Source organism: Helianthus annuus, chromosome 14 (assembly GCF_002127325.2).
Source record: "Helianthus annuus cultivar XRQ/B chromosome 14, HanXRQr2.0-SUNRISE, whole genome shotgun sequence".
Lineage (NCBI taxonomy): Eukaryota > Viridiplantae > Streptophyta > Magnoliopsida > Asterales > Asteraceae > Helianthus > Helianthus annuus.
Window position 1 is genome coordinate 18,803,268 of NC_035446.2, and position 16,998 is coordinate 18,820,265.

At 34.6% G+C, this 16,998-nt stretch overlaps 1 long non-coding RNA gene across 1 annotated transcript; it reads right to left on the reverse strand.

Annotated features, from left to right (window-relative positions):
• Positions 1 to 12,151: 12,151 nt before the first annotated feature.
• Positions 12,152 to 14,274, reverse strand: LOC110908146. The gene is made up of 4 exons (XR_004879198.1): positions 14,119 to 14,274; positions 13,673 to 13,818; positions 12,852 to 13,444; positions 12,152 to 12,518 (listed from the first exon to the last, which is right to left on the reverse strand). It is a non-coding gene; the product is annotated as an uncharacterized LOC110908146 (long non-coding RNA).
• Between the last annotated feature and the right edge of the window lie 2,724 nt (positions 14,275 to 16,998).

A 16,998-nucleotide genomic window follows, 5' to 3' on the forward strand; every position in this document is an offset into this window, starting at 1 on the left:
ACAGTTGCATAAAAACGTTAAAAATAACAAGTCATACGTCGAAATCATCCTCATCTTCGTTATCGAACATGATATCAGAATCATCGTCCTTTGCCGGTTGTTTTCCTTTTGAACCAAGATAGTTGTCAAGTTGATTCAGAAAGGTCGGGGTTTGGAACAAACTGTTTACAAATTCCTACAATAATAAATATCAAAACGTATATTAGCATATTAATTAATGCTACCAACATATATTTAACAAGGAAACATGCGTTTGTTTATCATTTTATAAATTGCGTAGTTTACCTCAGAAAAGGGTTCTTGAGTCTGAGGTTGCGAAGCCGACAAGTTCGAGGGCGTGTTTGAAGAAGGTTTACGCCACATCCCCCGGTACCATCCCCGCCGCTCACCCAACGCTTCCTTATATGGGCCAATTGGAGGACCATCACCGCTCCATTCGTTTGTGGCCTGCTGTAAATTCCTATGTGTGTGTATATATATATATATATAGAATTGCGCTAAAATAAGAACCAGCTCGAGTTGTAAGAACCGTGAGAACTTTTTGATCCGGGGCGAGGTGGACCAATTTTTTTTTCATAAATGTAGATGCGTATATTATAAACACATTTGAAAAAAAAATTCAAAAAAAAAGTCGTATGTGTAGTTTTGAGCACCACAAGTTTGTGTTTACGGGTACCGTAAATTTTCTGGTAAGATTTACGGTACCCGCAAACAGAAACTTGTGGTTCTCAAAACTACACACACGACATTTTTTTAATTTTTTTTTTTTTTACAAATTTGTTTATAATACACGCATCTACGTTTATGAAAAAAAAAATTGGTCCACCTCGCCCCGTACGGTGTAGTTCTCATGTTTCTTACAACTCGAGGTGGTTCTCATATATATATATATATATATATATATATATATATATATATATATATATATATATATATATAGGGATCGTTAAAATAAAAACCACCTCTAGTCGTAAAAACCATGGTAACCACTTTCTAGCCTTTGGATCAACAAGATGAATGGATGAGATTAAAAGTAACAAAAATTAATATTAAATAGATTTTGTCTTATTATGTCTTTATTATTTTAATCCAAAAGGGTATTTAAGTAAAATAACTTTTTTTTGTCTTTTTGCCTTTATTATTTTTTATTACTTTATTGTTTTATTATATTACTTTTTAGTTTTATTATATTACTTTTTATTATTTTAAAAGATTTTTTTAGTAAAAAAATTTTTAAATTCAAATTTTTTTAACAGAGACAATTTTTTTTGCGGTCCAGGTTTTTGCACGCCGAGTTTTTTCAACTGTCGTTTTTATGCGCCGTTTTTTAATGCCGTTTTTTAACGCCGTTTTTTTAATGCGACGTTTTTTTAACGCGCCGTTTTTAACGCCGTTTTTTACGCGCCGTTTTTTTAACGCCATTTTTTACGCGCCATTTTTTAACGCCGTTTTTTAACACACCGTTTTAGCGTCCCGTTTTACGCGCCGTTTTTTTACGCCCCGTTTTTGTTCACGCCGTTTTTGCGATCGGGTTTTTTTACGTCCCGTTTTCATGAACGCCGTTTTTTTAACGCGACTTTTTTTAATGCGCCATTTTTTAACGTTGTTTTTACTCGCCGTTTTTTAACGCCATTTTTTACGCGCCGTTTTTTTAACGCCATTTTTTACGCGCCGTTTTTAACGTCGTTTTTTTACGCCGTTTTTTTTAACACGCCGTTTTAGCGTCCCATTTTTATGTGCCGTTCATACGGCCCGTTTTACGCCCCGTTTAAATTCAGATTTTTTTAAGAAAATTTTATACTTTTTACAATTTAAGTTTTACGTTAAACTTTTTACGTTTTACGTTTTTTGACGCGCCGTTTTTAACTCCGTTTTTTAACACGCCGTTTTTTACGCGCCGTTTTTTTAACTCCGTTATTTACGCGCCGTTTTTTTCAACGCCGTTTTTTTATGCGCCGTTTTTTTTAACGCCGTTTTTTACATGTTTTTACACGTCGTTTTAACGCGCCGTTTTTTACACGTTTTTTTGCGCGCCGTTTTTATGCTCCGTCTACGCCCAACTTTTTTTACGCCTCGTTTTGCCTAACTTTTTAGACGCCCCGTTTAGCCCCGTTTTTACGTTCCGTATTTTACGGCCCGTTTTTTTACGAGCGTTTTTTTTTACGAAACGTAAAAAAGTTTTACGTTAACGTTTTTTACGTTTTTACGTTTTACACGCCGGTTTTTTACGTTTTACGCGCCAGTTTTTTACGTTAACGTTTTTTTACGTTTTACGCGCCGGTTTTTTACGTTTTACATAAAACTTTTTACGTTTTACTAAAATTTTTTTACGTTTTACGTAAAGCTTTTTACGTTTTACGTAAAGCTTTTTACGTTTTACGTTAAAACTTTTTACTTTTTACGCTTAACGTTTTACGTAGAACTTTGTACTTTTTACGTTTTGCATTTTACGTTAAAAGTTTTTACGTTTTACGTAAAACGTTTTACGATTTACGTTATACAAACGCACCCAGAAATCGCAAACTCGAGAGGTGTCTCAGATATATTGTTATCATCATCGACGCCTCAAAAAAAAAAAAAAAAACCCAACAAACAAAAATAAAAAAAAAACGAGTGGAATCTTAAAAAATACGATGTTTTGGCTCAGATTTTTCCGATAATTAGAGGCTGCAAGAAGGGTTGCAGGTTCAAAAACCTACCCTCCACCATCCTTGCCGCGCCCTCGTCATCAAAATATACAGGTTTTTTTTTGCATCATCATCTCCCAAAAAATCCAAAACGGATCAAAACCCACATATACAAACATTCAAACGCATCTGATGAACATCATTCAAAACACATTCAACATGTTCAAACAGATTCAAAACATTAAAAAAGGCAGCAGATACAACCGATTTAAACATCTAAAACCACCATGAACATCACTCAAACCCCAAGATTCAAACCCAAAAAAAACCCAAGATTCAAACCCAAAAAAAACCCAGATTCAACATATTAAAAAAGCACCAGATTCAAACCCCAAGATTCAAACCCAAAAAAAAACCCAGATGCAAACCCATCAACATATACAAACATATTCAAACCCAACAAAAAACACTTACCAATAAAAACCATCAAGAGAAGTCCAAACCACAAAGATTCAAAACCCATATTCACCTGAATCAACAGAAACAAAAAGCACTAGATTCACCCCACCCCCTTCACCCCGTTACACACCGCCACCACTGCCGTCGACACACCACCACCATCGTCGGGAGGAGACCGGGACCTCCGCCGCTCACGGCGGCGCTGCCGCCGACTCACCACCCAGCCGTCGAACCGCCACCACCCACCACAACATCAAATCAGAGTTCACCAACTCCCACCACCGAACAAACACCTCCCACCATCGCCTCGCCACCGAACAAAATCACCGATCGCATGCCGTACCCAGACCCTAGATCTAGAAAAAACAACAAATCGGAAACAGATGTGTTTGGGTTAGGGTATACCGAACTCGTTGTGGCCGGACTCGATGTGGCCGGAGTCGTCGACGGAGATGGGAGATGCATTTTTGAAGATGTTCTGCAACTTCAAAGAGAGAGAGAGACAAAAATGAGAGATGCATTTTTGAAAATTCAGTAAGTAGATGGAGAGAGAGGATGATATATATATATAAATGGTGGAGAGAGGTTGTCTGACATTAATAAATGAGGAAAGAGGTAGGAAATTGTCATTTGGGGTAAAAAGACCAAAAATCCCTTTTAGTTGGCACAATGTTATTAGTTGAGAGTGGTTCTCGCGGTTCTTATAACTGGAGGTGGTTCCTATTTTAGCGGCTCCCTAAATATGAAAACCACCTCCAGTTGTAAGAACCGCGAGAACCAGCTCCTAGCAATTAGATCTTCAAGATCAATGGATGAGATTAAAAGTAACAAAAAATAATATTAAATACTTTTTGTCTTATTATGTTTTTAATATATTAATCCAAAAGGGTAATTTAGTAAAATTACTCTATTTTGTCCTTTTGTCTTTATTGTTTTTTATTAGTTTTTTGTATTATTATATTAGTTTTTATTTTTTAAACATAATTTTTTTTATTGAAAGCATTTTTAAATTCAGATTTTGTAATAGATTTTTTATACTTTTTACATTTTACGTTTTACGTTAAACTTTTTAGTTTTTGCAGCGTCAAGAAATCTGCTGCTGTTAAAACACAGCGTCAAGAAATCTGCTGTTGTTCAAAAACAGCGTCAAGAAATCTGCTGTTGTTACGTCAAGAAATCTGCTGCTGTTAAAACACAGCGTCGAGAAATCTGCTTTTTGTTAAAACACAGCGTCAAGAAATCTGCTTGATGTTAAAAAACAGGGTCAAGAAATCTGCTTGCTGTTAAAACACAATGTCGAGAAACCTGCTTGCTGTTAGAACACAGCGTCAAGAAATCTGCTTGTTGTTAAAACACAGCTTCAAGAAATATGCTTGCTGTTAAAACACAATGTCAAGAATCCTCCAGCAATCTGCTTGCTGTTAAAACACAGCGTCAAGAAATCTGCTTGCTGTTAAAACACAGCGTGTCTGTTTCCTGGTAAAACACAATGTCGATTAGTCTATTTGCTGGTAAAACATAATGTCAAGAAAATAAGAAATCCTGCATCAAAAATCATTGCTGAAAAGATGTTGTATGATTTAAATTGAAACTGTCAATTTGAATTAAATGAGATATTTAGTTTCCATAATTTTCTAATTAGTTAGTTATCCTAATAATATAATCCATAATTAAAATAATATTCAAATTACACAAATGCCCTTTTAGTTAAAATCCTTCAATGCCACATGTCGCGTTCTTATTGCTTACTAGACTTTCTAGGAAAAACACACTTTATACCCAACTCCTACTCATATATATATATATATATATATAGGGGATGGTTCAAATGAAAACCACTTTTATTGTGAAAACTCGAAAGCTAATTAAAAAAAGCCTAAAAAACACACAAAAAAATTTTTTTTTCAATTTTTTTTTATAAAAACTGCTGGTTTTTATATATATAAAAAAACTTTTTTTCAAAAAAAAAAAAAATTGTGTAGTGCACATGTGTAATAATACACATGTGTAGTACACATACGCATGTGTAGTATTACACATGTGCAGTTCACAATTTTTTTTTTTTAAATTTTTTTTATATAAAAAAACTTGCGAATTTTGGTTTGTAAAAAAAAAAATAAAAAAACTTTTTTTTTGTGTTTTTTAGGCTTTTTTTAATTAGTTTTCGAGTTTTCACAATAAAAAGTGATTTTCATTTGAACCTTCCCCTATATATATATATATATATATATATATATATATATATATATATAGGGGACTGCTAAAATGAAAATCACCTCCAGTTGTAAGAACCGCGATAACCAGTTCCTAGCCATTAGATCTTCAAGATGAATGGATGAGATTAAAAGTAACAAAAAATAATATTAAATACTTTTTGTCTTATTATGCTTTTAATATATTAATCCAAAAGGGTAATTTAGTAAAATTACTCTATTTTGTCCTTTTGTCTTTATTGTTTTTTATTAGTTTTTTGTATTATTATATTAGTTTTTATTTTTTAAACATAATTTTTTTATTGAAAGCATTTTTAAATTCAGATTTTGTAATAGATTTTTTATACTTTTTACATTTAACGTTTTACGTTAAACTTTTTAGTTTTTACGTTAACATTTTTACGTTTTACTCGCCGGATTTTGCACGCTTTTTTCAATCGTCGTTTTTTTAACGAGCCGTTTTTTACACGCCGTTTTTCAAGCGTCGTAATTTTAACGCGCCGTTTTTACACGTTTTTTTTAACGCGTCGTTTTTTACACTTTTTACATTTTAAGTTTTTTACGTTAAAAATTTTACGTTTACGTTTTACGTAAAACTTTTTACGTTTTACGTAAATTTTTTACGTTTTACGTAAATTTTTTACGTTTTACATTAAAAAGTTTACGGTTTTAATTTTTTTTTACAAAAACTTTTTTACGTAAAAAACGAACGCACCCAGAAATCGCACACTCGGGAGGGGTCTCAGATATATCGTTATCATCATCGACTAGGGGGAAAAATAAAAAAAACAACAACATCAAAACAAAGTGTATCTTGAAAAAAAAACGGGGTTTGGCTCAGATTATCCGATAATCAAAAGGCTGCAAAAGTGGGGTTGCCGGTTCAAAAAACCTACCCTCCACCGTCTTTGCCGCGCCGTCGTCATCAAAATCTACGTTTTTTTTTTGCATCACCCCCCCCCCAAATCCAAACCGATCAAAAGCCACATAATCAAAGAATACAAATGGATCATTCAAGAAACCTGTATCCAGATCCAAAAAACCTTCAAACATCAAACAACGTCAAGAACCGAACCAAAAACATCAAACAACCCACCAAAACAGAGACACCCCTCCTTACCCCACCCCTCCACCCATCATTCACCTCCGCCGCCGCCGCCGACACACCGCCCCCCTAACCCACCACAACAATCCCCCTTCACCGGCCACTGCCGCCAAAAAACGTCAAGATCAGAACCAAACAACATCAAAATAACAGAACCAAAAAACATCAAACAAACCCCCAAAACAGATACATAAAGAAAAAATCGCTACCTTTGTCTCTCTCTTCGAGTTCCACCACCGCTGAAGAACCGAAACACCGGCATCACGCGACGCCACGACAGTTGGGTGGTCGGAGATTACTGTGGATAGGAAGGGGGTGGGTGGGTTGCAGTTAACTATCGCCGGCGAGCCCACCGCCATAAACGGGATGAAAGAGATGAGAGGTTTTGGAGCCACCGACATCACGCGCCGCCACCACAGTTGGGTGGCCGGCGATTACTGTTGAGACTGGGGGGGGGGGTTGGCTGGTGGTAATCGGCAGAAACAGGGTGGATGGGAGGTTTTGGGAGGGTTGCAAGTTTTGTGTGCTTCTCCGATGATGACAGAGATGAAAATGGAGGAGAGTGATTTGAATTTAAAAGACAAATGAAAGAGAAGAGTGAAGAGAGAGGAGTGATAAAAAACAATACAAATACCTGCTAAAATTAATGAAGAGAGAGAGAGAGAGAGAGAGAGAGATTAGACATATGGGGTAAATGACAAACTACCCTTTTGGTTGGCATAATCTGATTGGTGGAGAGTGGTTCTCACGGGTCTTACAACTGGAGGTGGTTTTCATTTTAACGGCTCCCTATATATATATATATATATATATATATACATATATAGGGGACCGCTAAAATGAAAACCACCTCCAGTTGTAAGAACCATGAAAACTTTTTGATCCGGGGCGAGTTGGACCAAATTTTTTTTTCATAAATGTAGATGCGTGAATTATAAACACATTTGTAAAAAAGATTCAAACAAAAAAATGCCCCGTGTGTAGTTTTGAGCACCACAAGTTTGTGTTTACGGGTACCGTAAAATTTATTTAAATTTTACGGTACCCGTAAACACAAACTTGTGGTGCTCAAAACTACACACACGGCATTTTTTTGTTTGAATCTTTTTTACAAATGTGTTTATAATTCACGCATCTACGTTTATGAAAAAAATTTTGGTCCAACTCGCCTCGTACGGTGTAGTTCTCATGGTTCTTACAACTGGAGGTGGTTTTCATTTTAGCGGTCCCATATATATATATGGTTAGGATCATGAGTGAACAATATCCTTGTTTGTGAACTATGTGAACTGATCTAGACCCTTGATTTTTATGATCTTGATATTTAGATGAGTGGCATGATGGTAATTTATTTTGTTAGTTTTTTCCTTTTAATTAAATACACAAGGGTATATGTGTAATTACACAATCAAAAAAAGATTTCTACATTTAACTGCTAGGGTTACATTTTAGAATATTTATATAATATGATGTATGCACATTGATTTGTTTAGTTTACTGACATTAAAGATGGCTATACGTATTTATATAATATGATGTATGCACATTTTTTGTTTAGGGCCCACAAGGCATATGAATCCTACAATAGAGATTGTTATGTTGCCACTGAATGAACCATTATTGCTAGTTCTAGTGCCAATTTATTATGATAGTTCCAGTTTTTTGAGTCTGAATATAAACATGATGCCTATTGCCTTGTGATAGTGGAAGGTTTAATTATCAAATTCTTGATACTACTTGTAACATGCAATTTTAATAACTAGAGTACACCTTAAATTTGGTGTACACGTAGGTATGCAAATTTATTGTAGGTATAAACTGTGTATACACCTGTGTAAAGTGGGTTTACATCTGTGTATACAGTGTTGGTCTTTTTATTTATCTAATACATTCATTGACATGTGTAAACGTACTTTGTGTTTTACAGTTGGTAATTTGAAGGAATAATGCCAGATAGGTTGCTGGGAAAAAAGTATGCTCTGAAGATTGCTATGAAGATTTTGTGCTCCCATGCTAACACGTTCCGCGATGGAAGCAATGGCTGGATCCGTACCATACGTGGCGAGTAGGCTTAGTGTTTAAAACGTTCCATGCAAACAATAGTAGTAAAGACTATGTTTTTTGTTTTTCCGATATGCGGTTATTTGTTTGTTTGGTTGGATTATTTTTTTATGTAAACTGAATGTTTAGTTGGTTGGTATACCTTATAATATGTTTTTGAATTTGTTTTTGGGACGTGTTATGGTTTATGGTGAAGTAGTATGAGTTTACTAATAAAAAAAAAGATTATACACAAATGTATATATGTCTGTACATAGGTGTATTAAATTTAAATACACAGGTGTACTTCGGGATTCATGAATATGTGTACGTAAATGAAATCTGGGTTTTTATCGATGAAGAACTGGTGGATTGAAAAAAAAATCTGGCATTTTTTAATGGTGATTATGATATACACTTGTTTAGATTTAAAAGATATTTTAAGTAATCACAAAAAAATAGGAAAATGTAACTTCCATGCATTAATTAAAATAAATAATTAATAATAACTTAATGTATGATTACCATCCTATCCTTTTCAACAAAAAAGATAATCAAGGGCTATGATTAGTTCACACAGTTCACTCTTGGGAGGTTATTTACTCTAGAACCCTACCATATATATATATATATATATATATATATATATATATATATATATATATATATATATATATATATATATATATATATATACTAGGTTATCACCCGCGAACTTCGCGGGTAGAAAAATTTAATTTTAATTAATAGATTTATGCCGTAAAACATAAAAATATGTTTTGACAAATGTTTTATTGAATTATATATTATGAAAGAAAGATCATAAGATGCAAAACCAACAACAAATTTTATGAATATTTGAATAAATGGTTCACTCCATTCCATCTATCATCATTAAGGCACACTAAAACTACTCTAGATTTTTCCAATTATCATCATCTTCTTATTAGGAAAATTAGTAAAGAATGGTTTAAAAGGATACAGTAACACTTTTGCGGATTAAAAGATTCTTTACAAGTGCTATCAATATGTAAGTGTATTTTTCTTCAACCTCTTATTCCCTAACTATGGGTGACCTCCGGGGCATTTTGAGCTTATGTAAAATTGTCATTCTTAGTTTCGAATTTCGAAGCTCAATCTACATTCCAACTTTAAATGAAATAGCTCCTGCATTCGCCATAGGAATACTTTAGTTAGTTGAATAGTTAGTTGAATACATTAAGAAAACGAAAACTTATAACACAGATGCGTATAACAACTTAAGTCCGACCTTCACAAGAAATGAATGCAAATTTCATACTTCTTTTGCCACGAACATACATCTAGCCTTATGACTGTATTATCTAACATATTAAAATTCTCACTCACTTGTTGATAAATCTCCAATAATAAGTAACAAAAAAATTACATTGCCTTCCATTTTCCACATGAATTATCATTTTTTAAGAATTCATGATATACCACTAATTAATAATAATTTAACATTATAATAGATTTTTTTTACTTATAGTAATTACATTCTTTTCCATAGTTCGATCTTTTAGTTTTTTTTTTTAAACTTACTATAAGTAGTTCATTTATGAGGATAGTTTTGGGTGATTACTTGACCCACGTACTAAAACTTATTAATTGAATACAAAATGAATAACCATCCACAATTATACGTAAGTTAGTTCGTGAGGATACTAACCGGTTGAACCCGTCTAACCCATCAAATGAGATGGTATAGTTACTAATTCTGCAGTCAAAACAGATCAAATTGAAGGCTCTTATGCAATAGTAGATGTTTACTGTAACTTACTCAGATAATGAGAACAGGGGAACTGGAAAAGGGAATTTTAGCTCCTACGATGAGTAAAAGTAGAGATCCTGTATGGCCCTTCAAAGATGTTCTTCATTAGAGATACTGCTTTTAGAAGTAGATTTCCATATGATAAAATGGTACCAGCCTGCACCAAAATAAAAATTTTGAACTACAATGCAAAATCACATATGTTAATCTTATCATCTCATGGGATACGCATTGGGGCCAGGTTAGATTAACCTGAAACCTTTTTTTGTCCAAATAAGGCTTAGAAACTTGTATAGTTACTTTATCTAATATAAGAAAAAAACACTTATATTGGTTAAGCAATAGTCTTCTAATTAAAAGAACTTATGTGTTATAAGGCATTGGCCAACCGTTTTCAACTGCACCCATTTAGCTGTTTAACACATTTGAGATGGGACATAACTCGATCGACACATTAAAGAATAAACGGGAAACCATAAGATCACCAAGAGCATATTTCGTATTTCACCAAGAGCAAAAAGAATTTCTTCAAACATAGCAATTATGTCAATAATTTCACCACCTGTGCTCGAATAAAAAACTATAGCATTGAGTTTCACAATTCCAACCCTACCAGAATCAAGATCCCTGTTAGCAACAATATGATTAAAGAAACATTATAACTGCCAAACAAATTAGTATACACAAGATCTACCTTGATCATATCTCGAAGCCCGATAAAAATCCATGGACCTTATTCAAACAAAATCCCACACTCTTCATCGAGGTTTTATACATCCACACACTACCAACACAAACACTACATCATAAGAATCATACAGCTTATTATGACATCTGACTATCAGTTTATTAATATAAAAGCCATGAATATGAGTGTTTATGCAATCACAACTATAATGTAAACCTAATGCATAATAGAATATCACCTCGGGCTTGCTACTGTCCAAATTAAAAGTCCTCATGGTATAATCAGTCCAATAGCATCCAGACATTGGAGAGATCACTCCATCTGACCCAATGCCAAAGTTCCGATCATATAACTTAACAACTTGCTCTGGAGTCAATTTCAGACCCATTTAATCAAGATTATTAACCTAATTCAATCAAGATTATTAACCTAATAAAAAACAACTTTCTACCTACAGTAAATCACAACCACTAAATATAAAGCAATCCTAATGCACAACAATAAATGATCAAAAAACATAAATTTATTAATTGCCTTGATGAAGTCGTTACTAGCTATATGATTGAACCTTTTTAGATCTAGTAAAGAACAAAGAGTTGTTAGCATTCATCTACAAAATTTCGTATCTTATATGAACAAAAAGTGAGTCAGAATTAAAATAGCATGCATAGTGATGTGCGCAATCACATCCTCTATCACTATGCATCATTCTCTTCCAAAATAATTATGATCAAGAACATTATCACACCATTCAACTCCATGTTAGCATCATACGAACTATGTAACGAAATTAAACTTATAATTCACATTAGTAAAAGAGACAACACTGTTAATTAAAAAGTAGATAAAAGGTTCATACCCGGCTCCATACAAGATTCCATACTTATGTCACAGAACCAATAGGGAGTTTCAGAGAAGAAAAGGTAAATTGTAAGTTTCAATAGGAAGTTCCAAACTTGTATAATATGGTATTTTCATAATTAAGTTAAAAACACGTTGTAGCGCATCATATATATTAATTAAATAAACATGTTCACACCACTTCTTGTTTTGCTTGGGAGGTCCATACCCGATCCACCAATCTATTATTTTTTAATCTGACTATACAACAAATACGGAACAGAATTATTGATCTCAAAGTAAGCATAAATCCATTATAATCACAGCAAGGGTTGCAGAGATACTTAGTTCACCTACTTTTTCTAACAGTTGACCAAAAGTCAAAATTTCCAACTTCAAGATAGACATACTACCTAGATGCCAGCTCTAACTTGCAAAAAAACACATTTTTGCTTCTTGTAGTCATATGTATTTCCATTTATAGGTCCATGAAGCACCATAAGCATGTGACTATAGAAAATAACTCAAAATAGTTGTTCTGTTTAACATAAGTAGAATATCCTCTCACCATGTAATAAATCATAAATCAATGTTTTAGATTGATAAGAAAATGCCATTCCACAACTCATACAACTGACCCATGAGATAAAGGAATTCCGTGTTTCTACCAAAAACTTGCATAAGAGTAAAGAGCCGAACTTACACATAACCAAAGAGAAGCCTTTCTTCTCAAATCTACCATGATTTCACCAACCTGCACATAATCAAGTTAGTTGAAATCTAAAATAAAACACAATCATTATCCTATAAAAAGCATTTTAGCAAATCTTGACCAATTTTTCAATAAGAACTTGTACATCACGCAGTAAAAGTTATACATTAACAAATTTCCCTATATCTTTTTCTGTTTGTTGCGTCTTCAATGGTCTCTCAAACCTTTTGATTTAAAATCCATAACCCATAATATAATCAGCAAAAACCCATGACCAAATTCATCAAAAAAAAAGAAAACAAAATTGATAAATTAAAAGTTAGGGTTTGCTTACGGTGGGAAGAAGATAAAGCAAAAAAAAAAAAAAAACGATACCTTTATGTACCTGGATGAAAATTAGGATCGGGTAAAACCAGTTTTAGTATCCACTGACAATAAAAAGAATCGGATGGATGTGTGCCAAAATCATGGAATATCTAGAACAAACAAAAAGAAGTTTTATCCAAAGTGATTTTTCATGGAAATTTTACATCAATCCAAAATATAACATCGAAACATTACTCACACAAATAGGTAGACTGAGAAGACAAACATTCAAAATAGTCATCTTTTACCTTAATGCTACTCAATATATTTGTTACTCCAATGTAAAATCTCTACCATCTGATTCACTACATGACCCTTGAAAACTCATGCTTGTGACGCCATTTTTACTTGTATGATATATATTAACATGATGAAGAAAAAACAATTGTCCCTGTAAAATGTCACTTTAACAAAAAAATTTATATGACCCACATAAATAGTTGCAGATTCAAAAGGAAAAAGATTACTAATATATCAAAGCGGCGTTCACCTTGACAATGAGGTTCAGTGGTTCACGCTCATCTTTGTCCACCTTGGATTCCATCAAGCATGGAAATGAAATACTCATGAGCATCTTGCGGTTCATAACTTGCTAGATTTCCCTGTGCAGCCACCATATGAAAAACAATGGCAAGTAATCAGATTTTTAACAGGAAATTCTATAAAATTCTCAAAAATATCAACCAGCTATCTTTGTCCACCTAATTTAACCCTGAGAGCTTTTCAATTATAAAACTCATAGGCCGTACTAATACCGAGGTAAAAGTCATCGTGTGCTAGGCAGGAAGCCTTAAAAACAATCTATAAACATAAACAGATTACACGGTCACCTGATTCAGTTCTTCTCCTCCTCCTCCTTTAATTGTATAAACAGTTAGCACAAACTGTTCATCGACATCATACGCTTGATTCACCTGTTTCAATTTCTTGGGCATCATCTATTTCTTTCTTCAATCCCATCGCACCATTAAAAACCCTCAACAATATCAAGAATCAATGCCAAAAACAAACAGAAACATCAATTAGTCAAACCCCTATAGTTTTTTTCCGATTTAAACATTTTAACAACTGATGCAATACAATACTAAAATCAAGATGCAAACCAAACAATAGGATTTCAAACATCATACGACTATGAATCAAGAAAACCAACCACTGGTTGAATCAAGAAAACCACCATTATAACAATGGTGGTGGGTGAAATCATCACTACTTGAATAATTTAAAGATTTAAATGGAAATAAAAATGGTGGACCATGGTTAGTCGAAAACTTACAAAGATCGAAAACTGAATTAGTTTATAAAAACAATAGAATCCATGATTCCGATAGTTCACATCAAAGAGGTGGCGGTGATACGGCGGTGTGAAATCACCATATCATCATATCCGATTTTTCAGGCGACCGTTACCACCATCAGTTCCAATCATCGTGGCCGCCAAATTTGAACAAAGAAACGCACAACAACGAAGTAGACAACTATTAGAAAGAATGAATCGAATTGAAAGAAGATTTGGTATTAGGAAGATTGAACATTGTCACGACCCCCGACCCCATCTAGCCGGAATCGGTGCCGTGAGCAGTCTAGTGGTACCGGTGATTATTTTGAAAAACATTGCAGCGGAAATTTCATCAGGACCGTGAGTTAGGAAAAATATCAGAGTTTAGAAACACCGGATTTTATTTAAATGGATGGAATAAATTCCAAGTTTTACAAAGGTAGCTTTTAATGAAAACAATATTTCTTAAGTTGATTTAATTAATAAAATAAGCCACTTCTTGAAGTCCTTCAGTGTCGGATCCAATCCTTACTCCAATCTATTGTAATTACCTGAAACGCATTTTAAAAAGGTTTTGTCAGCGGGAAATACTGAGTGAATCATTCAGTTTGCTAAAACGACACATAGTTATTAATTACAACATAAGAGCGATTACGATGGCAGTATCTTTGATGCGTGTTAGTGTATATATGTTTTTAGATGTTTATTTAAGCCCTTTTTACACTTTTAGCCAAGTTTTAAATTTATAAAACACGATATTTACTAACACTAAGCACACATATGGGCAAGTGCACCCATCGTGGACGTAGTATAGTGTTGGTAAGATACCGAGGTCGTCCAAGGACACAAGAGCTTTTAATACCGGTTTATCCTCAACGTCTAATCAAATCAAAAAGTTAGAAAAATTTTTTAAACTAAGAAAAATAAAAACTAACTAAATGCTGAAAAATAAAATAAATAAAAACAGATAGACAAGATGAATCACTTGGATCCGACACGTGTATTAGTATAACCTTTGATTATTTTCGCACTTTTGCACTTGTTTAAGAGATTATCTTAGTTATTGTAGTAGGCCCCTCTTTTGAAGGCGACGTTACCCTCAACCCAGTAGTTTGAGTCAGCAAGGATACAATCCTAAAGGGTCGGATTATTGAAAGATAATGAATTAAGTTATTAATGCAAATTATGGTAGGCCCCGCTTTTGGCGGTGACGTTACCCTCGGCTAAGTAGTCTGAGTCAGCAGGGATACAGTCCTAAATAGCCGGGTTATAGTATTAATAGTAGTTAGCTTATGAGGGGGTCAAAGAGTTTGGATCCCCGCCATCCAATACCTATGGGCATTGAAGGAGATCCTACTAAATTTGACCCAGGTCCCAAGCAGGACCTCTAAACGCTGAACAAGGGCAAGACCTTTACCAAACCGTTCCCTTAACCCCCGACCAGGTAGCCAACATACCTCCATATAGACCGTGGAGATATGAATGGTGAAAATCTTTTATTTTATATAGACAGTAAAATAATGCCAAGACACCACGGACAAACGATAAGGAAAGATCACCTTCAACATAAGTAACTAGTTATTAAAGTCATTAATACAAAACCAAATAAAAAGTGCAAAAGATTAAAAATAAAAAGTATTATACTAAACACTTGTCTTCACCAAGTGATGTAAGAGACTTAGGCAAACATGGCCTTGATTGTCAAGAACTCTTACGATCAATCTTGGATCCCGAGACGACTCACACACTCTATGATGGACAATGGATGATGGTGGTGGATGATGGTGTTATGGTGATGATGGGTGGTGGATGAAGTGTGAGAGAGGTGGTGTGCCAAGGGATGAGAGAGAATGAAGCCAAGCTCCCCTATTTATAGGCTGAACAGAAGCCTGGGCACGGCCCCGTGTCCGCTGGACACGGCCCCGTGCCCGTCTGACACTCTCTCTCTTCATTAATTGTAATTCGCAATTACAATAAATGCACCTGCAGCACTCTGACCACGCCCCCGTGTCCGCTGGGCACGCCCCCGTGGTGGGCAATAGAAGCTTCTACCACTTTGTCTTTTGTGCCAGGGCTGACAATCCTGGACACTGCCCCGTGCTCGCTGAGCACGGCCCCGTGTTGAGCTGGACACGCCCCGTGTCCGCTGGACACAGCCCCGTGTTCAGCTGGGCACAACCCCATGCTCAGCTGGGCACAGCCCCATGCTCAGCTTTCTTCTTGTTTTTGCTTTGGGAGATGCTGTCGAGGAGTCGGGCATGCCACGTTTCTTCCTTTTCTTTGTATTTATGTTGGATTTGGCTGCATTTTTGCTTCTTTTGTTCATTTAAGCTCTTTTAACCCTGAAAATACAAAAGGAAGACAAAAGCACACTTTTTCCAACATTAGTACTTAAAAAGGGTTAGTTTTATGCCTCATTTGATGTAATTTATATGTTGCATTTTACTCACATCAAATACCCCCACACTTGAATCTTTGCTTGTCCTCAAGCAAAACTCTTTAATATGTGGCTTACACTCCCAAATGGAATGGGTAGAAGAGAAGGTTTTGGGCTTGTCTTTGAGTGTCGGGAATCCAAGATCTTTATTGGGTTTTATTTTCATACTATTTACAGTCCTATTCGTTATGATTTATTTAGAACGTTTCATAAGAGAAATTACTTATTTGGGCATAACATGCCTCTTTAAAATTTCATTTATATACAAGTTCACATACCTCACGGGGGATCACTCAACACTCGGCCGAAGGTGTATTTTTAGTGAATCACTCGAGAGCGGCATGGAACTTACTTCTACCATAAGCTTGCCAAGCAATCAATCCTCCTCCTTTTTAACTATATACCTTTGTAAATATCAAGAGGACTTTTTGGGTGAAGGG